General features: G+C 51.9%; 1 protein-coding gene and 1 long non-coding RNA gene across 7 annotated transcripts in view; one reads left to right on the top strand and one right to left on the bottom strand.

The window, feature by feature from the left end:
• FGFR1 (fibroblast growth factor receptor 1) overlaps positions 1-9,959 on the bottom strand; it is a 112,136-nt gene extending 102,177 nt beyond the window's left edge. For all 6 annotated transcript variants that reach the window (XM_081843880.1, XM_081843882.1, XM_081843881.1 and 3 more), the window contains exon 1: positions 9,806-9,959. The gene's annotated coding sequence lies outside the window, so the exon portion shown is untranslated. The remainder of the gene's footprint in view (positions 1-9,805) is intronic.
• LOC309331625 overlaps positions 1-19,311 on the top strand; it is a 76,381-nt gene that overhangs the window by 41,564 nt on the left and 15,506 nt on the right. The window lies entirely within an intron of this gene.

The following is a 19,311-nucleotide window of genomic DNA, read 5'->3' as shown; positions in this document are numbered from 1 at the left end:
ATCTACGGGAGACTGATAAAGATCCTGTCTCTCCTGAAAGGAAGAAAGGCCTCTTCAGCAGAGCCAGGCCCTGTCCTCCTTGGAAGAGGAATTGCACGTAATGGAGGGCTCTTCCCCAGCCCACAGTCTTGTTCCCAAGCGGAGGCTTCTTTCCATTCCAGTCAGCAACTGTCTTGATGTATTTTAATCCTCTCTGAAGACGACAATGTAGGGGCACCAATGCATGCCAGCCCCCCCCCCCCCCGGTTACAGAAGCGAAGCGCTCCTGTGGGGCAGTGGAGAGAAATGGCCTCCTGCCAAAGAAGAGAGAGAAGGGAGAGACCTTGAGACAGCCAAGGCTTGGCAAGCTCCCCATTCCTCTCTTACTTCCCCTGATCGTTTACATCTACTAAATCTGAGGGAAGCAAAAGGTCCACAGAAATCCATCTGCTCAAGTCGGACGATGTGTTTCAAATCTCCTCTCCTTGTGGGGCTGCTTCTGGAATATATATATGTAGAGAGAGAGAGAGAGAGAGAGAGAAGCAATTTCTCCATGGGACTTATGGGTCGACCCCCTTTCTGACGAAAGGCACCAGAGGTGAGTTCCAACATTGAAGCCCAGAAATGCAGCTCTTTATTCCCTACCCTTCGCCCAACACTCACATCTTAATCACGTTTGGGAGTGAAATGGCCGCAGGCTGCCGGCCACCAGGAGAGTTCTTTTCCCATGCTCCCTCGCAAGTGGAGCTGTTTTTTCGTTGTCGTTCCTGGGAACTCTGCAGTTCCAATGAAGCTTTGCAGTTCTTCTCTGAAAGACAGCTGGTCCCTGGAATCCACAGGTCCAGAGGAAAGTGGGAGCATTCCAGGGCGGGGTGGGGGGCAGGGATCGGGGATAGATCTCTGGGTGATTTGCAGAAGATCAGCCATGGTTTTCTCACTCCCAGCAGTTTAACAACAAATATGACTTTTTCTACTACTACTTTTTTGAGGCTCTTAAATCAGGCTCTTGGAAGCAGAGTAAGATGAGAAAGAAACTGAGCTGAGTTCTGGTATTAAAAGAAATTTACGGGGATGAACACTCTGCTCCTCGATTCTATGCTCCGCACTGCGCACAAATCACTATTTTACACCTGGTTGGGCCTTGGGGTTCTTGTAAAAAGATCTAGTAGAAGCCTCAAGCCTGAAGTCTGCCCCGTCCTGTCCTACACGGAGTTTGCTTCACGAAGGCATAATATGTTTGGGTGCAGACAGTGATGGCCATCTTAGAGATCGCTCCCCAGAGTCACCCTCAATGTGCAGAAAGTCCAAGGCAGACAAATCAATGTGGAAGGGTTGGGGTTGGACAGCTACTGCCCCAACTTTTTGGCTTCCCTGGCAATTACTCAGCTTGGAAGTCCCCTACCTGCAACCCAGCTCATAGGTGGGCTTAGGCAAGCTTCCACATATCAGAATAATATTGGCCTACTTTGCAGGGTTGCTGTACTTAAGTGCTTTGAAAACTTAAAAACTTAAAAACACAACAAGTATTTTTACCATAATCCCAAACTTATTTACATGGGAAGGAAGCCAATGTTTTCAACTGGGACTTCATCCCCAAAGTGAAGCTCTCTGAAGAAAGTTGCCAGCACTACACACTTCAGGCAACAAGGCTTCCTGGCAGATGGGCTTGCCAAGGAGTGCCAAACTTCCACTAATATTACAAGATTAAAATTCCCCGAGTTCCATGGGGGCAACGTCGCAGCAGTCAATGGGGTTTAAGAGCAGAGTAGAGTCGTAGTGTGAATACAGTGGTACCTCGGGTTACATACGCTTCAGGTTACAGACTCCACTAACCCAGAAATAGTGCTTCTGGTTAAGAACTTTGCTTCAGGATGAGAACAGAAATCGTGCTCCGGTGGTGCGGCAGCAGTGGGAGGTCTTCAGGTTAAGAACAGTTTCAGGTTACAGAACAGACCTCCGGAACGAATTACAGTGGTGCCTCGCAAGACGAAATTAATTCGTTCCGCAAGTTTTTTCTTCTTGCGAGTTTTTCATCTTGCGAAGCACGGTTTCCCATAGGAATGCATTGAAAATCAATTAATGCGTTCCTAGGGAGACCGCCTTCAGACCAGGTCCGGGGACAGTCTGTCCCCGGACCTCTTCTGAGGGCTGGCGGGGGGAGAAGGACTTTTCTCCCCACCGCCAGCCTTCAGAACAGCCTTCTGAAGGCTGGCTGTGGGAAGAAAAGCCCTTCTCCCGCCGCCAGCCTTCAGAAGAGTTCCTGCAGGGCTGCCTAGGCTGCGAATAGCAGCCTGCTGCCGGGTGCGAGGGACGCTCTGAAGCAGAGCGCCCCTCGCCCGGGGCAGACATCTGCAGCTTGGGGAGCCCTGCCGGACTTCCCCACAGGGCTCTCCAAGCTGCGGATAGCAGCCTGCTGCCCGGCACGAGGGGCGCTCTGAAGCAGAGCGCCCCTTGCGCGGGGCAGACATTCGCAGCTTGGGGAGCCCTGCAGGACTCTCCAAGCTGCGGATAGCAGGCTGCTGCCCCGCACAAGGGTCGCTCTATCTGCAGCTTGGAGAGCCCTGTGGGGAACTCTTCTGAAGGCTGGCGGGGGAGAAGGGCTTTTCCTCCAACCGCAAGTCTTCAAGACAGGTCCGGGAACAGAGGAGAAGCGCTGCCGCCTTCCCCTCTGTTCCCGGACCTGTCCTGAAGGCTTGCGGTGGGAGGAGGGCTTTCCTCCCCACCGCCAACATTCAGAATGCTGTTCTGAATGTTGGCGGTGGGGAGGAAAAACCCTCCTCCCACTGCATGCCCCGGGAACAGAGGAGAAGCGCTGCGCAATTGCCAGCCTCCCGCAGAGGTTGGCAGGGAGGCAGACAGAGCCGCTCCTACAGAGCAGGCAGCCTCTTCTAGGAAGGGGTAACTTGAGAATCAGAGAGACATTTGGTTCTTGCTTCTTGTGGTACAGACATTTCTGCCACAACAGACTAGTTTGCGAATTAATGCTCAATGGGCGTGTGGGTAGGTAGATTTTTTCGAGAAAAAAAACGTGTGGGGGGGTCATTTTTATAAGTTCTTTAGTAACAATGAATGGGTGACAATCACAAACAATAGGCAAAGCTTGCCAGTTTCAAAGAGGGGGGTTTTTTTGGCTTTGTTTGTTAAACACAAGTAAAATGAGCATGCTAAATTAAATAATTCTGTAGGGCATCAGAAAATTTTCCAATGCAAACTAATTTCCCCTGGATGCAGATTACTCTATAGAAATTACCCCAATTTGCATAGGAAATAAATCAAACATGTTTTCAAGTCCACTTCATCCGATGTTGCCAATGTTCTTGAATTTTATGTATCTCATGAAAGGGACTTTTGTCCACAAAAGCTAATGCCATAATAAATTTTATAGTTTTTAAGGTGCCACAAAACTCTTGGTTGATTGTAATAAGAGAAATCCAAAGGATCTTATTCACACAAAGCAAAATGGCTCAGAATTCTACCCCCAATATCTAAATGCATAGCCACCTAACCCCCCCTGGACCTCACTCCGAGACCAATGTGCCAGGTGAAGGCATTTTGGTTACATTCTTAACCCAGTGTTTTTGTTTTCAGCCCACTCTGTTAACGTCCTCTTCCCTCTCTAGTTCTCTCTTTTCTCTTTGCCCAACCATCTGTTAACCTTTAGCCCTTTTCTCTCCCCATCCCAGGACACTCTCTCTATGCAGGTCACCCACTCCTCTGTGCCCACCCCTCTCATTGCCACAGGGGGTCTCTCTTCATCTTTACCTTCCAATAGTCTTGATACATCTGGGGCAGCTGTGGCTCTTTCAGAGCACCATCCACCCTGGGATAATCTAGATTGCAAAGTAGCAGCTGAATGTTCTCCTTTTTCGCAAGGCACAATTACACAACAACTGAAGCTGAAGTCCTAGAGCAGGGATGTGGAATCTGGTGACCTCCAGATGTTGCTAGAGAACAACTCCCATCATCTGTGACCACTGGCCATGCTGGTTGTCATGGACAGGTTGGACACAGAGAAATGCTGGGAGGAACCAGCTGGGGAACCCTCAAGGGAAGACGGCTCAGAGACCAGGGAGTAGGGGCAAGGCAACAATGAGAGGTGAGAGGGATAAGAAGACTGGGAGGAAGAGGTGGTGGAAGCTGAAGAGGGAACCGGGTTGAGTGAGTGGGGAGAGTCTGTCCAGAATCAGAGGCAGAAGCTGAAGCATGGGAAGAGGGAGACTAAGAGGCAGAGATGAGCCAGGCTGGTGAAGACTCACGGATGTCTCTGTCTCCTGCTGCGACAGGCTCCCCTCCCCCCTTGTCTCCCAGAACCAGAAGAAGTATGAAAAGGGCGGAGGAGAGGTTGGTTGCACACAGGCATAGTCTCTGATTGCTTGGGGAAAGCCCTGGAGAGGAGGGGTCTTAGCTGGCTGTGGGGAGGTTGGAACTTTCAGTCTAGGCAACTGATCTTCATGGAGTAAGACCCCAAGGAGTGTGAACTGTGTGCCCAGTAGGTCTAACACTGAACCAACTCTGTGGAGGTTGTGCTTTTGCTAATAAAGAGTTGACTGACTGCTCCTGCGGCACAGGGTGGGGCTAACTGAAGTTGGGAGCCCAAGTGCATCTGCAGGGCCACAAATTCCCCAACCCTTACTCAGAGGTAGGTATAAAATACACAAACCTTTTTCACAAATCTGCCAAGAACCTACAACCCTCAATTCCCAGTGGCTGAACTTTCATCCCTTAAGCCATGCTGGATAAGTCAAAGAAAACCCAGGAAAATCTGAACACTGGTCAAGCAAGTTCAGTCGGTAGAGAATGAGACTCTTAACCTCAGGACTGTGGGTTCAAGTACCACGTTGGTCAAAAGATTCCTGCAATGCAGGCGGCTGGACTAGATGATCCTTGTGGTCCCATCCAACTCTGTAATCCCATGGTTCTAAGATTTAGATGGGTTCAGTTTAAACAGAAGTGAACAAATCAAAACTGGCTGAACAATGCAACAACAGAATTATGTCTTTTATAGGTCTTGTAATATGTTCCAAGAAATACTCTTCAGTTACAGAATGCCAAACTTCAAAAGAAGTGCCAATTATCATTTGGTCTGTTCCCACCTTTTCAAGATAGAAGTATCAATGGGATAAATTTATAGGGAGTGTATTTATGATCTGGTTAGGATCTGGTGGTATTTGGAATCTTTCCTTAAGAGTTCCCAGGATTGTATAATAGCCATTTGGGGCTGGAGGGATATGTGCAGTGAATAAAAATTAAATTGCACATTGACAAAGGATGGAAGCTTGCAGGTTTGAAACATATACCAGTTTTAGCTATCCCTCACTGTAAAACAGTTCTGGTTCTCAAACTCTTGAATTCAAGCCCAACACAACTTGAGAAAAATCCCTGCCAAGTATTTAACTCACACTTAACCTTATTTGTCGTGCAAGAGTCACTTCCTGCTTAGTCAAGGTGCAGGACCACTGATCCACTCATGCCGAACATGTGAAATGATTCCATGAAAAAGCCCTGCTTTTGAGGCCATGCATGAAGCCATTAAACTTTTCCTTGGATGCTTGATCTGTGATAGCTCATTCACACACAAGTCACCCTTCTGAATCATCAAGTGAGAAGCTCACAAAGAAAAGCAGCTCAGAAACAGTAGGAACTGAAAATTCCCATCAAGCCAAAAGTTCCATCCTGTCAAGGAGAGAACAATCCCCCCCCCCCGACAACGCCAAGCAGTTTCGCCAGGAACAGCCAACTCCTTTCAGAGCATAGCAAGAGCTCGGCTCTCACACACCAAAGGCCTCCCTAGTCCCCCTTACCCCACGGCCCATGGGGAGCCCCAGGCCTCTCCTGATATTCCTCTCCTCTAGTAAGCCGTTACTCAGGGATGCTGATCCTGGAGGCAAAAGTAGCCATTAGGACCAGCAGCCACTGACAGCCCTTTCCTCTATGCATCTGTCTAATCCTGCATAAAAGCCATCTAAGTTGGTGCCCATCATGGCACCTGGTGCAAGGACCCTTGAGCTGTGTCTCCCGGAGCTGGATTACCAAATAGGCAGAGTAGGCACTGGCCTATGGGCCCCAAACCTTTTAGGGGCCCCATGACAACAGATCAAAATAATATTGATTTGATATTGAAAGAAAATTACAATCAAGCTTTCTTAGTTCAGTGTTATCCCACTAGAGAGTCCCCCCCACCCAAGATTTTGACTGTCATGGGGTCTCCACAGGGTTTTATCTGGCACTGAAGTCTTCCCACTCCCTTTCATCTTTCTGCCCCCCAAAGCTAAAACGACCCACACATTGCAACCTTTCCTCAAAGTGGAATTGCTCCAGCCTCATGATCATTTCAGCTGCTTTTTTCTATTTCTCCAATATATTCCCTTTCAGATGCATCAACCTTTCTTATTATCCCCAAAGGGGGACTTTGTTCTTGGGACACCAGTCAGGTGACCAGAATTATCCGATCCCTTTCCCAGATGCATATAGTTCTGTAATAAATTTAGCATCACTTGGGAACTTGGCTGTCACAGCTGTGAAAATGTGTCCCTGGCCAGTGTTTCCCTAAGAGTGGGCTTGGGACCAATTTTAGGTAGGCCTTGGGGCCATAGCGCCCCCCCCCCGCCCTTCCCCATAGCCATGCCATGAGGGGAAGAGTCAGAAGGGAATTAGAGAGCGAGATAACAGGCTGTTGCTGTTGTTATTGTTTCATATTAAATAAACTGGGGTAGGAAAGGAATGGGGCTTTCAGAGGACAAGGGATGACAGGATCTGGTGGTTGAGGAGATGCAATTAGGCACAAGGCAAGTGGGGCTGGGAAGGGGAAAATAGAAAGGAACAGACTCCCTCACGCTGAGCTTCTGCATCAAGAACTTCAGCCTACAATAAGGCGGCTACATACGTCACAATACCTCCAAAATAAATGTCTATCTTTAACTTGATGAAAGCTGAGCTTTGGAACACCTTGCCATAAGGAAAATGTTGCGGCAAGGAATTTAGCACTTTCTAACAATCCACAGGTTAACAGAGCATAAAGAGATGGCAGGACTTGCCAATCAGTTGTGCCAAAGGTTGCTTCCACCTGCCACCATTTAGTGACTGCTCTTCCCTACACCACCATTTGTGGAGACAGAATTTTTTAATTATCACATTTCTATACTGCCCTTCATCAAGAGATCCGCGGCTGGTTCAAAGAATAAAATGCAACATAAAACACAAGTGAATAATTAAACCAAAACAAAAAGCCCACCTTTGAAAAGCTGTAGGATAGGCCTGGTTGAAGAGGAACATTTTTGCCTGGCACCTAAAATATATAACGAAGGTGCCAGGCCAACCTCTGGAGAGCATTCCACAAAACAAACTTATCTTAGGGGTTGCCTATGAGTCACTTGCAGGTGGAGGTGCACCCACAAGGTCACCCTTAAAAGCAGCATTCATTGTAGCTAATAAAACAGAGGGTGGTGGGCTGTTTCAGCAGTTGCTCAGTTTTGCAAATGTGTGCCAGGGTCCCAAAAGGCTTTACCCTGCTGCCTCTCAATTGCTAGGCACTTGCCATCTCTTAAGTCCTTCTGGGCATGAATTCCATTGTATCAACATTCTGGCCAGCTCATAGCACACAGTTGGCAAGAAATAAACGTTCAAAGAAGAACAATCATAGTTGTTATATTGCACTATGGCTGTCCCAGGATGTGCTCTGAAGGTTCATCTTTTTTGCTTTCCATAGCAGTGGAAGTCAGCTTGCAGCTGAATTCCTGGACATGCTAGGAAAGCAAGGGAAGAGAATATTTTACAGCTGCAGGGCCACATTCACTCCTGGTCAGCCTTCTAGGGGCCACATGGCAGTGGTGGGCAGAGTCAGAGGCAAAAACGGGAAGAAAAATCTAACTTTGTAGGCTAGCCAAGTTTCTATGCACCCACCAGAGGTCAAGGACACATTCTAGCCTGGGGAAAACATTCAAGGAGGGTGTGGAATATGGCTGGAGGAGGCATGTGACCTGGGAAGAATTGTAAGGGCCAAACAGAGACCTGGAGGGCCACATCTGGCTTGGGACCAAGGTTCCCCAGCCCTGTAACTAGAGAGTAAGCCCCACTGAACTAAATAGGATTTACTTTTGACTAGATGTGCTTTCATTTGCACAACATACGGTTTCGTCAGCTCTCCAAAGCAGGCACTCTTCAGTCTGTTTGTGTCAACAAATTCCATAGGAATCTTAGCGCTGAGTCTCTCGCAGGCAGCTAAGAGTCCAGCGGTACCTCAGCAGATTTACTGTAACTTAAGCTCCTGGGATGAGAGCCAAACCTGTGCACAAGATAAGAAGAGGTGACCCTGCACTTTCCTTGAACACATTTGGGCATTGCACAGAAATGTCACAGACTTAATGTAGCTCGTACATTTAGGGGCTTTGGGCTCCCCCCACCCCGGAGCCCACTGCTGCCAATGGAGGAGAAGGCCTCATGCAGCTAATGGAGGCAGCTCTGGAGTCCACAAAAGATCACAGCACAAGTAAATCTCTTAGTCTTTAAGATGCCAGGAGGCTCTCAAGAGCAGTCTTCCCTCCCCTTCAAGCCAAGCAGGGTGCAAAATAGCAAGGGGAGAAGCGGGGCTCCTTCCTCTGAACCAGCCTTCATAAGGGAAAGGACGGGGTGTGGGGTTGGTTTTTTTCCAGGAATCCAGTAATAAACAGGCATCTCAGAGGGATTCTGGATGCCTGCTGGCTCACACACCTCACCCTTTGTCCCAACCTTTCAGAGCAAATAGATTTCAAACTTTAACAGGTGGCAGCTTACAGCATTTCTTAGGTCTGTGTAAAAGGTGCACCAACAGTCACATTGAGCAACAGGGACAAGCAAGCTCAGCTCCTGGCTTCCCAGGGGTCTGCCCCCAGGGCCCAATTCCACAGACCCTGCAGCTCTCCAGTTTGGCGACTGGGAGGGCAGCTGATATTCCTAGGATGTGGGAGGGGGTGGTGTGGTGCTGGGGCCCCCACCTGCTGCTGATCCTTTGCCTTAGGCAACCCAAGCACAAGCCACAGAAAGATCACACCTTGCTCTGGCGCAGACAGGAGTCATTTCAGAATAACTACCCCTCAGCTGCCGCAACTACCCATCGGCTGCCTGATGCGCGGCAAGAGAGAGAACACTCTCTGCCCTCAAGGAGCTGACAATCTTCCTTCTGAGAGCGGAGAGAGAAGGCCGGCAATTCAAGCTGAGACCGCGAGCCAAGGCAGCTCCTCCTGCCGACGTCGCTTTCGCGAGGGGTCGGGATTCGGGGGTTAAAGCAAAGGCTTCGGCGGGCAGCGCCCGGATGCCCAGGTCGCCCATAAAGGGGTTTGCCTAAAAACCAAAACGTACCAAGTCGACCCCCAGAACCAGCTCAGCCTCTGAACGGAGGGCGACTGAGCGTGCCAGGAGCGCCCTTGCCTCCCCGGCCCCGTCGGCGATTCCCAGCCAGCAGGATGCGGCCGCGCAGCTCGCAGCTCAGTCCGCGGCGGCGGCGGCGGCGAGGCGGCCAAGCCTGCTCCGCTCCCCCGACGGCGGCGAGTCGCCTCGCTCCCCCCCCCCCGCCGCCGCCCCCTTCCTCCCTTCCCGCCCCCCCCAGGCAGCAGCCCCAGGGCGGGCAGCTGGCCCCAGGCCCCCCCCCCCGCCCGCGCTGCACCGCCGGGAGCCCGACGCCGGGGGCGATGGCGGACCCGCTTCAGCCGCCAAGCCGCGGGAAGCCCCGCCGCTCCCCCTCGCCGCCCGCGCCTGGATCCGCGTCTCCCGGAGGCCCCGGCGGCCCAGCGCCAAGGTGGCCGGGAAAAGTTTCTGCCGCCGCCGCCGCCGCCGCCGCGCTGGAGCGACTTACCGCCGGGCTGGGTCCCTCCTGGGCCGGGCGGCGGAGCGGGAGCCCGGCAGGGCCGCGCGGGCCCCGGGAAACAATGGGCGGCCTCCTCGACTGGCCTAGCCGTCCCGTCCCGTCCCGGCTGGCGGGCCAAGGGCTGCCTCCTCCCGGCGGGCCACGAGCTGGCGGCGGCGGCGGCGGCGGCTTCTCGCTGAAGCAGCCGGAGCCCAGGCGGAGAGTGGCTCCCGCAGCGCCGCGCCGGAGCCGCGAGGGAGCCTCGTCCCGCCCCCGCCCCGCCCTCCGCCCTCCGCCGCTCGGAGCCCCGCCCCACGTCTGGCCGCCAGGCTCCCCCCACTTACCGGGGAGTAAACCCCACGGACTCCAGGAGGACTTCCCGCTGAGTAGCGAGGAGAGGCGCGTCCCCTCGAAGCCTCACTGCTCCCTCGGGGCTGGACTTGGGGCAGGAGAGCAGGGACCCCTCGGCCCCCGGAGCAGCTTCCGAAGGAAGGGAAGCCGCCTCCCTCCCTCCCTGCCTCCCTCCCCACAAAGACCGCTCAGTCTAGAGCTGGGGCGGAGAACCAGGAGAGCGAGGCTCCCGCGCCCTCCCGCGCCCCTTGGGCCAGTCGCTCTCAGCCCAGCCGACCTCCCGAGGGGGCTGAGAGGACAAAAGGAGCAGGAGAAGCAAGGACAGGATGTCACCTTGAGCTCCCTCTAAGATGGGTGATAAATGCAAGAGGTAAGTAAAATTGCAGCTCATAAGGCTGAAGTCCTGGCCATACTTGCTTGGAACAATCTCATTTCCAAGACAGCGTGTCTAGGATCAGGCTGCAGGTTATGTATTGAAGTTCTCACCCTGCCCACCAGGAGTATCCTGTATATAGTTTTCACTCAGGTCCACATCAGTTAATTTAGGCGGGAAACCCTGGGTTGTAGTTGCTACAATGTTGACAGCCGGCTGCCTATAAAAGCAGGCCGGCTGAGCTGTTTGCTGTTCAGTTCTATTCCAGCTTACAAATAAAGAGCTGCTTTGAAGAATCGCTGTGTCGTCTGATATGTTCACCCACAACTTAACCCTGGTGACAAAGGTGGGATTGATGGACATCAGAGCACAGCCAGATGCGGCCACCCTCTGAACTGAGCTGAATCACTGAGCAAAATCACTGAACAGAACCAATTCAGAGCTGACCATTCTGGCTAGAGCACGGTGTTCCATCCATCGCCTCCACGTCGGCATCGGAACCATGGCTTCACTTGTGCCTCTACCGCCGTTTGCGCCAGCCTCTGAATCATGGGACTCCTACCTCGCTCAGTTTGACTGCTACCTCCAAGCCAACAAGCTGACAGAAGTATCAAAGGAGCGGAAGCGGGGCCTATTCCTCAGTCTCTGGGGGCTTGAGGTGTTCGAGACGGCCCAAGCATTGGTTGCGCCTCTAGCAGCCCAGGCAGAGCCGTGGGACACGATCCAAGAGAAGCTCCGCAACCACTACGCGCCAAAGCCGTCCAAGATTGCTGCCCGCCATGCGTTCTACCACCGGAACCAGGCAGAGGGGGAGTCAATCAACAACTACACCGCCGCCCTCCGACAGGCTGCAATGCACTGTGAGTTCCGAGACTTAGACAATGCCCTGATGGATCGAATCGTCTGTGGGGTCCAGGACATCCGTCTGCAACGGCGTCTCCTTGCCAAGCCAAACCTCACACTGCAGAAAGCCATTGAGGGGGTCGTGGCCTCGGAAGCTGCTGAACGCTCCGCCCAGGAGATCCACAAGGCCAGCAGCCTTGCTAGGAAGCCAGTTCCACTGCATCACGAAGAGGCCAGCAGTGTCGAGGCATCCTCCAGTGAAGACGATGACGTGCACCAGACAAAGTGGGAGCGAGGGAAGTTCAAACAGAAGTCCACAGGCCAATCAGGATGTGCCAGCTGTGGAGGCAACCATTCTCGTGCCAAGTGTCGGTTCAGAGACGCCATCTGTCAGCGATGCTCCAGGAGGGGCCACATCGCTAAGGTCTGTCGATCGGCTCTGTCCAACACCCCCCCTTTGCCATCTCGCAAGTCCAAGTCTTCCCCCCGGTCCACCAACTTTGGGTCAATATACAGGCACGCCCATATCCTTCAGCCTAGTTCCACAAGTTGCCCCCATCAAACTAAAGCCATGCCGGGTCCCGTTTGCTCTCAAGGCTAAGGTGGACGAATTTGATAAGCTGATCATCCAAGGAGTTTTGGAGCCAGTTGACCACGCCAAGTGGGAAACCCCCATTGTCACCCCCGTCAAGCAAGACGGGTCGGTACGAATCTGCGCCGACTACAAGTGCACGATCAACAAGGCACTTCAGCAGCACGCTTACCCAGTTCCTGTTGTCCACCACCTGCTGCATTCCCTGGGTGAGGGTAAGGTCTTCACTAAACTGGCCTTGCCCAAGCCTATCAACAACTGCCTGTCGATGACTCCACTGCTGAAGCTGAGACGATCGTCACCCACTGAGGGGCGTTCCGGTGCCGCTGTTTTCAGTTCGGAGTGAGTGTGGCTCCTGGCATCTTTCAAAGCCTCATGGAGCGTCTCCTGCAGGGGCTTCTGGGCATGGTGCCATATTTTGATGACGTCTTGGTATCCGCAGACTCAAATCAGCAGCTGTTCGAGCGCATCCGCGCTGCTCTGACCAGGTTCCAGGAGGCCGGGCTCAAGGTGAAAAAAGAAAGGTGCCAGATCGCCGTTCCACAGCTGGGCTACCTTATCGACGCCTCTGGTCTTCACCTGACGGCATCCAAGATCCGGGCCATTCAGCAGGCCCCGATTCCAAAAAGCAAGGTGGAGTTGCAGGTGTTCCTGGGGCTGCTGAACTTCTACAACATGTTCCTGCACCACAAAGCAACACTAGCCGAGCCTCTACACCGCCTCCTCAGCACATAGGTACCGTGGTCCTGGGGTCATCGGGAAATGGCGGCTTTCAACGCAGTCAAAGCCCTCCTCTCATCGGACAGTGTGCTGGTACAGTACAGTGAAGCCAGGCCGCTTGTCCTCGCCTGTGATGCCTCGCCCTTTGGCATCGGCGCCGTCCTCAGTCACCGGTTTCCAGATGGTAGGGAAGCACCGCCTGCCTATTTCTCCTGGACGCTGTCTCCAGCTGAATGGAATTACAGCCAGCTCGACAAGGAGGCACTGGCACTTGTGGCTGGAGTAAAGAGGTTCCACAAATACCTCTATGGGAGAACCTTCTATCCCATTACTGACCACAAGCTGCTCCTGGGCCTCCTCCCTGGTGATCGACCAACTCCACCAGTCCTCTCACCACGCATGCTGCGATGGACTGTTTTTCTGGCAGCTTACAGCTACCGGCTCGTCCATCGCCCTGGAAAATCAATGGGCCATGCCGACGCTCTCAGTCGTTGCCCTCTTCCAGCGCTTGTGGAAGACCTGCCTCCTGCTTCATCACTCCTCCTAATTGAGGACCTCCCAGGAGCGCCAGTATCGGCTGCCTATGTAGCCTCCGCATCTGCCCAGGACCGCACCATCAAACGAGTACTCAACTGGGTGTGGAGGGGGTGGCTGGAAGGGTCTTTCGCACCAGAATTCCAGCCGTTTGCAACCAGACAGCACGAGCTCTCAGCTCATCACGGCTGCCTACTGTGGGGAGACCGAGTAATGGTTCCCCAAAGACTCCGCCAACGCGTCCTCGAGGCTCTGCACATCGGCCACTCAGGGATCGTAAAAATGAAGGCGTTGGCTCGGTGTTACGTCTGGTGGCCTAACATGGACGATGCCATCACTTCGTGGGTTGCCTCCTGTCAAGCACGCCAAGAGTCAAGACCTGCACCGCCGGCAGCTAAGGGTAACACCTGGGAGATGCCCAAGGCACCCTGGTTGAGGGTACACATCGATCTTGCTGGCCCCTTTCATGGCTGGACCTTTATGGTAGTGGTGGACACCTATTCCAAATGGCTGGAGGTGGCCCTGATGCCCTCCACCAATACTGAAGCCGTCATCTGGGTGCTGCGGGGCCTGTTTGCAACTCATAGGTGTCCTGATGTCCTCGTCTCAGACAACGGACCTCAGTTCACATCGGGCACCTTAGAAAGGTACCTCTTGGGGCTGGGCATCCGCCATGCCCTAACGGCACCATTTCACCCGGCCAGCAACGGGCAGGCAGAAAGAATGGTGTGCTCAGCAAAAGAGGCACTGGTGTGCCTGGAACAGAGGGACTGGCACAAGCGGGTCACTGAATACTTGCTCGTGCAGCACATCACCTCTCATGCAGCCACAGGGTGGAGCCCTGACTGGCTTGACTGGCTACACCCAGACTTTGGTGTGGCCGAGCCCCCGGGCTGTACTAACACGCCACGGTCCTTTATTCCGGGGGAATCAGGTTTTTGCCCGGAACTTTGTGGGGGACATTCCTTGGGTGCCAGCCATGGTAGTGGGAGTCACAGGGCCCCATTCGTACCAGGTGGCACTCGAGAACGGATACTTCTGGCGCCGGCACATAGACCAGCTAAGGTGCAGGGTTGGGGATTTGGACACTACCGTTGTGCCCCCAATTGTGGCCCCAGCTCCGGAGCAGTCGTTAATGGAAGGCGAGGCTCCACCTACATCTTCCTCACAAACTGAGGGCATGGAGTCAAGCCGAGCCATTTCGGTGACCATCGCCGTGCCTGACCGTCCGCTGAGTCCACTCGCAGCGGTTCCTTTGACAGCAGTGGGGCCAGGGAACTCGGGCTCAATGCCACATTCTTTGGTGGTATTCTTGCCCCCTTTCTATTTAATTTATTTTTATCAGACTTGCCAGATTACCTTCAAAAAATAGAATCACATGCCCCTAAACTTAATCAGAAACCAGTTCCTCTCTTACTATATGCAGACGATGCTGTCCTACTATCCTTAACGAGCTTGGGTCTGAAACGTCTTATATCTTCACTGATTCTCTATTGCGAATGTAACAAACTCTCTATAAACTATGAGAAGACAAAAATTTTGGTCTTCTCGAATGGTTGGAAATTAGAGAAATGGAAAATAAGAGGGCAAGAAATCCAACAAGTGAAAATCTATAGGTATCTGGGAATCTTATTCCAGAGCAATTTAGGGTGGGCAACCCATCGCACAAATGCCATAAAACAGGCAAAGTGCATCTCATCAGCAGTTGCCCGTTTTCATTATCAGAAAGGTAATCAATTTATTCCTGCGGCAAATCAGATATTTCAAACAAAAGTGCAATCCCAGATATTTTATGGAATCCCGCTATGGGTCCAAGCATATAACAATGATTTAAAAAAGATTCACTCTAGCTTTCTGAGACGTATTCTTGGACTCCCAGCTACGATCAAATATGAAACAATGTGTGCAGAAATAGGCATACACACAATGGAATATTGGGCATGGTCCACCTCAATAAAGTATTGGTTACGCTGCCACTTTCGCTGCCCTCCATCAAGTCTGCTCGCTGATTTGCTCAAAGACTCCTATAAATCAAGATGGTATCAGCACCTCGAAAAAAAGATTGAATCTTTAGGCATCGAGCTGGAGCCCCTGTACAATTCTAATGAGCAATATATTTCCCATAATATCCTAACTAGACTAAAGGATGTCGAGAGACAAAATATTATGGCAGCTGTAAACAAAATTTGCTCCCCCATATTCTATGAATTAAATATCTTAGATAGCAGAGCCAATTACGTCACTAAACTAATAATCCCAGCCCAACGTAGGGCTTTTATGCTGGCCCGTTTGAATGTTTTTCCCTCAGCATTTGTCAGGGGAAGATATCAAAACATTCCTAGAAACAAGAGACTCTGCAGATGCTCTATGAATGTCCCGGACACTGTAGAGCATATTCTCCTTCATTGCCCATTGTACAGTACGCTCCGTCAACGCGTGCTGTCCCCTCTTTTGGGTGGTCTGGAACCGCAGCAAGGTGAATGTGTGGGATTCTACCTATCCGACGTTGACCAAAGGGTAACGGCGGGGGTAGCCGAGTTTTTGGTAGCAGTCCTCCAAGGAGCAGGTTAACAAGGAAAACCACTGACTCTATATGTATATATATATATGCATTTAGCAAACTGCTGCCTTTTTATATATATTTCAAGGCTTTTATATGTTATTTTCTCTTTTAAGGTTTTATTTCCATAATGCCTAATAAAGGTTTGATAAAGTAAAGATAAAGTAAGCCACATTTGGTCGCACCACAGTCGCAGACAGAATTGAGTGGCCACCAGGACTCTGGTACTGGCCCTCGGCAATCCAGCAGGGTTTTCAAGTGCCCAGCATATTTAAAAGACTATGTTCACTGGACAAACTGCACATGTAAAGCTGTATGGTGAACAGGGTCAATTAATATGCTTATGTGCCTTACTGAAACCAGTAAGGGTATTGCTGTATGTAATCGAATCACTATGATTGTAACTAATGCCTTATCTCGGTGGGGAGGGGTCTTATGTATTGAAGTTCTCACCCTGCCCACCAGGAGTATTGTGTAGATAGTTTTCACTCAGGTCCATGTCAGTTACTTTAGGCGGGAAACCCTGGGTTGTGGTTGCTACAATGTTGACAGCCGGCTGCCTATAAAAGCAGGCCGGCTGAGCTGTTTGCTGTTCAGTTCTGTTCTGGTCTGTGAATAAACAAGAGCTGTTTGAAGAATCGCTGTGTCGTCCGATATGTTCACCCACAACTTAACACTGCATGTCTGTACTAAACCAGCAGGCAGTCAAAGGAGTGGTGGGCACTGGCTTACACTGAAATGGCTTCTCTGCCCTGACTGGCAGTAGCTCTTCTGGGTTTCAGGCAGGGGTCTCTCCCAGCCCCACCTGGAGATGTGGGGGTTGAATCTGGGACCTTTGGCTTTCAAGGCGGGTGCTCCACCACTAAGCTATGGCCCTTCCCTGTCTGACACTTGCTTCTTCAGATGTAAGCCCTACTGTGTTCAATGATACTCCATAATAAGTATATGAGTAAATATCATTTAATTCCTCGGGACTTATTTCCAAGCCAGTAGGCTCAGGATCAAGTCTTACACCTGGGGAAAAGACCTGAGGAAGTTGGCAAGAGTTTCTACCATGGCAGGTGCTGAACAAAGCTCACGGCTGCCTAGAATTGCTGCTATTTCTGTACGTGTGTGTCAGGGAACTGCCATCGGAGAGACAGGTGGTGGACAGGCTACAGGAGAATAGGAGAGAATCTGCAGTAGAAGAGGGAACCAGCAGGGGGAGTGCAGGAGTCACAGCGGAGGGGAGGCTCTGGGATGCTTCCAGTGAGAGTAGTGGAGAGGTAACGGGACCCCCGTTGGGAACGCCCACCCTTCGCCGGAAACTGTCACGCAGAGAGTCTCGAAAGCGCATGTCTGTCAAAGAGCTTTTATGTTGGCGTAAATTCCGTAGACGCCCACTGTCAGATTCTACCAGCGACTGACGGAGTCATGCTTTGGGGGCTCCGTTAGTGCATCGGTTTGGATGACCAGCCAAACCCCAGAGGGATCAAGGTTTTACGCACAAGCAGCTCACTATCCCATCACAGCAATCTGACAGTCTTTGAAAGCAGCTTGTGCAAGCAGAAGGCATCATGAGCGAACCATCCGGAACCGGAGGAGCAGGAGCGGGAGCTGGCGCAGATCCAAGCCTGGAACAAAGGTACAGGGCGTTGGAGGTCCAGCTGGCACTGCAAACGGCGAGGCTCGAGGAGAGGAGGGCTCAAGATGCAGATAAGGGGGAGACCACCCCACTTGCCAGACGGGTGCCTGGACTGGTGCAGAAATTTGGGGGGGATCCCCGGAACTATCAAGCCTTTAGGACAGAGATGCAATATGCTCTCAATCTACTGTTTGATGACTTCCCCGACGAGAACTCTAGAGTGGCGTACGTGATTGGCCATCTAGAGGGAGGGGCGAGGGACTGGGTTCGGCCCCTGATGGCAGCCAATAATGAAATCTTAAAGGACACAATGAAGTTTTTCCGCGCCATGGACTTGATGTTTTCCAGCGAGATCGAGCAGGGAGTGGTGCGCAGGCAGTTAATGGCGTGTAAACAGGGGAGCCGATCTGTACGTGAGTACTGGACTGAGTTCACCATGCTGATTCATAGACTTGGGTGGGACCTTGCTAGTGAACCTATTCAAATGCTGTTTGAAGAAGGTCTCTCTCCGGCAGTGAAAGATGAACTTTCCCGGGCGCCTAGGGCGGAGTCTATGGATCAGCTGACTAAATCAGCGCTGTCCATTGGGGCACGCCAGGAAGCTAGAGCTATGGAAAAGCGGGAAGGAAAGGGGGAACGTTGGAAGGACTTCCGCATTCCAGAGATTCCGGAGCAGCCTTTCCCGCCAGCAGAGCCGATGGAACTTGGAACAGCGCGCGCGCGCGCAGTTTCAAACACCAGTGAAGGGCGGAAGAAGGAGGGAAAGAGCGGCAAGAGATGCTATCTCTGCCAACAGCCAGGTCACTTTGCCAGAGTCTGTCCGCAAAGGAAGGAATGGCAAGGGATGGCGGGAACTGTTGGGGGGAAGGAGGAAGAAGAAATCACGGAGCCAGTAAAAGCCAACGCCTGGTTGCCAACATCAGGGCACAGCAGCCAGGCCAGGGAGTAATGAATGTGCCCACGCCGGAACCTCCAAGACCAGCGCTTGTGATAGAGGTGTTGCTGGAACTGGCAAACGGACACCCACTGAAGATAAAGGCGCTATTGGATTCAGGTAGCTCATGTAATTTCATGAGCAAAGAGTTTGCAGCTGCACACCAAATACAGACTATCCCATTGAGTAAGCCTTTGCAGGTTACCACGATTGATGGGAGGGAGCTGTTGGGAGGAGAAGTGAGCCAACAGACTGTACCAATGATAATGAGGGTGGCACGACACACCGAACTGATAGCGTTTAACGTAGCCACCTTGGGAGGAGCTCCTATTATCTTGGGTATGAGCTGGCTGGCGCTACACGATCCGCTAGTAGGCTGGCATCAGAGAGTGGTTTCCTTTGGATCAGCACATTGCCTAGAACACTGCAAGGAGGGAGAGGCTCAGGCAGGCGCCAGGGGCACTCTAGCAGGGATGGAAGTGATGGACAAAGGGAGGGTGCCACCACAATACGCTGACTTGCTTGACGTATTCAGTGAAAAAGAAGCAGATAAACTGCCCCCGCACAGACCCTTTGATTGTCAAATTACCTTACTCCCAGGAGCACAATTGCCAGTGGGCAAGCTGTATGCAATGTCAGACAGTGAGATGCAGGAGTTAAGGGAGTTCATTGACAAGAATCTCAAGCGAGGTTTCATCAGAGAGTCACGAGCGGTGGGGGGCAGCCCAGTGTTCTTTGTGGACAAAAAAAACACTGGCAAGCCCAGGCTTGTATGTGATTTCAGGGCCCTAAATGCAGTGTCAGAACCAGTGACTTTCCCTATGCCCAGAATTGATGACATTCTAACACGGGTGAGAAAAGGGAAAATTTTTACCAAGCTGGACCTTAGGGGGGCATATAACTTGATACGTGTGAGAAAGGGGGATGAGTGGAAGACCACTATGTTCACCCCCTTGGGGGCCTTTGAGTACACCGTTATGCCTT

The sequence above is a fragment of the Podarcis erhardii genome (assembly GCF_964252035.2).
Source record: "Podarcis erhardii genome assembly, chromosome: 16".
Classification (NCBI taxonomy): Eukaryota; Metazoa; Chordata; class Lepidosauria; order Squamata; family Lacertidae; genus Podarcis; species Podarcis erhardii.
The sequence above is the reverse complement of the archived record's forward strand: the minus strand, read 5'-3'. Positions and strand labels throughout refer to the sequence as shown.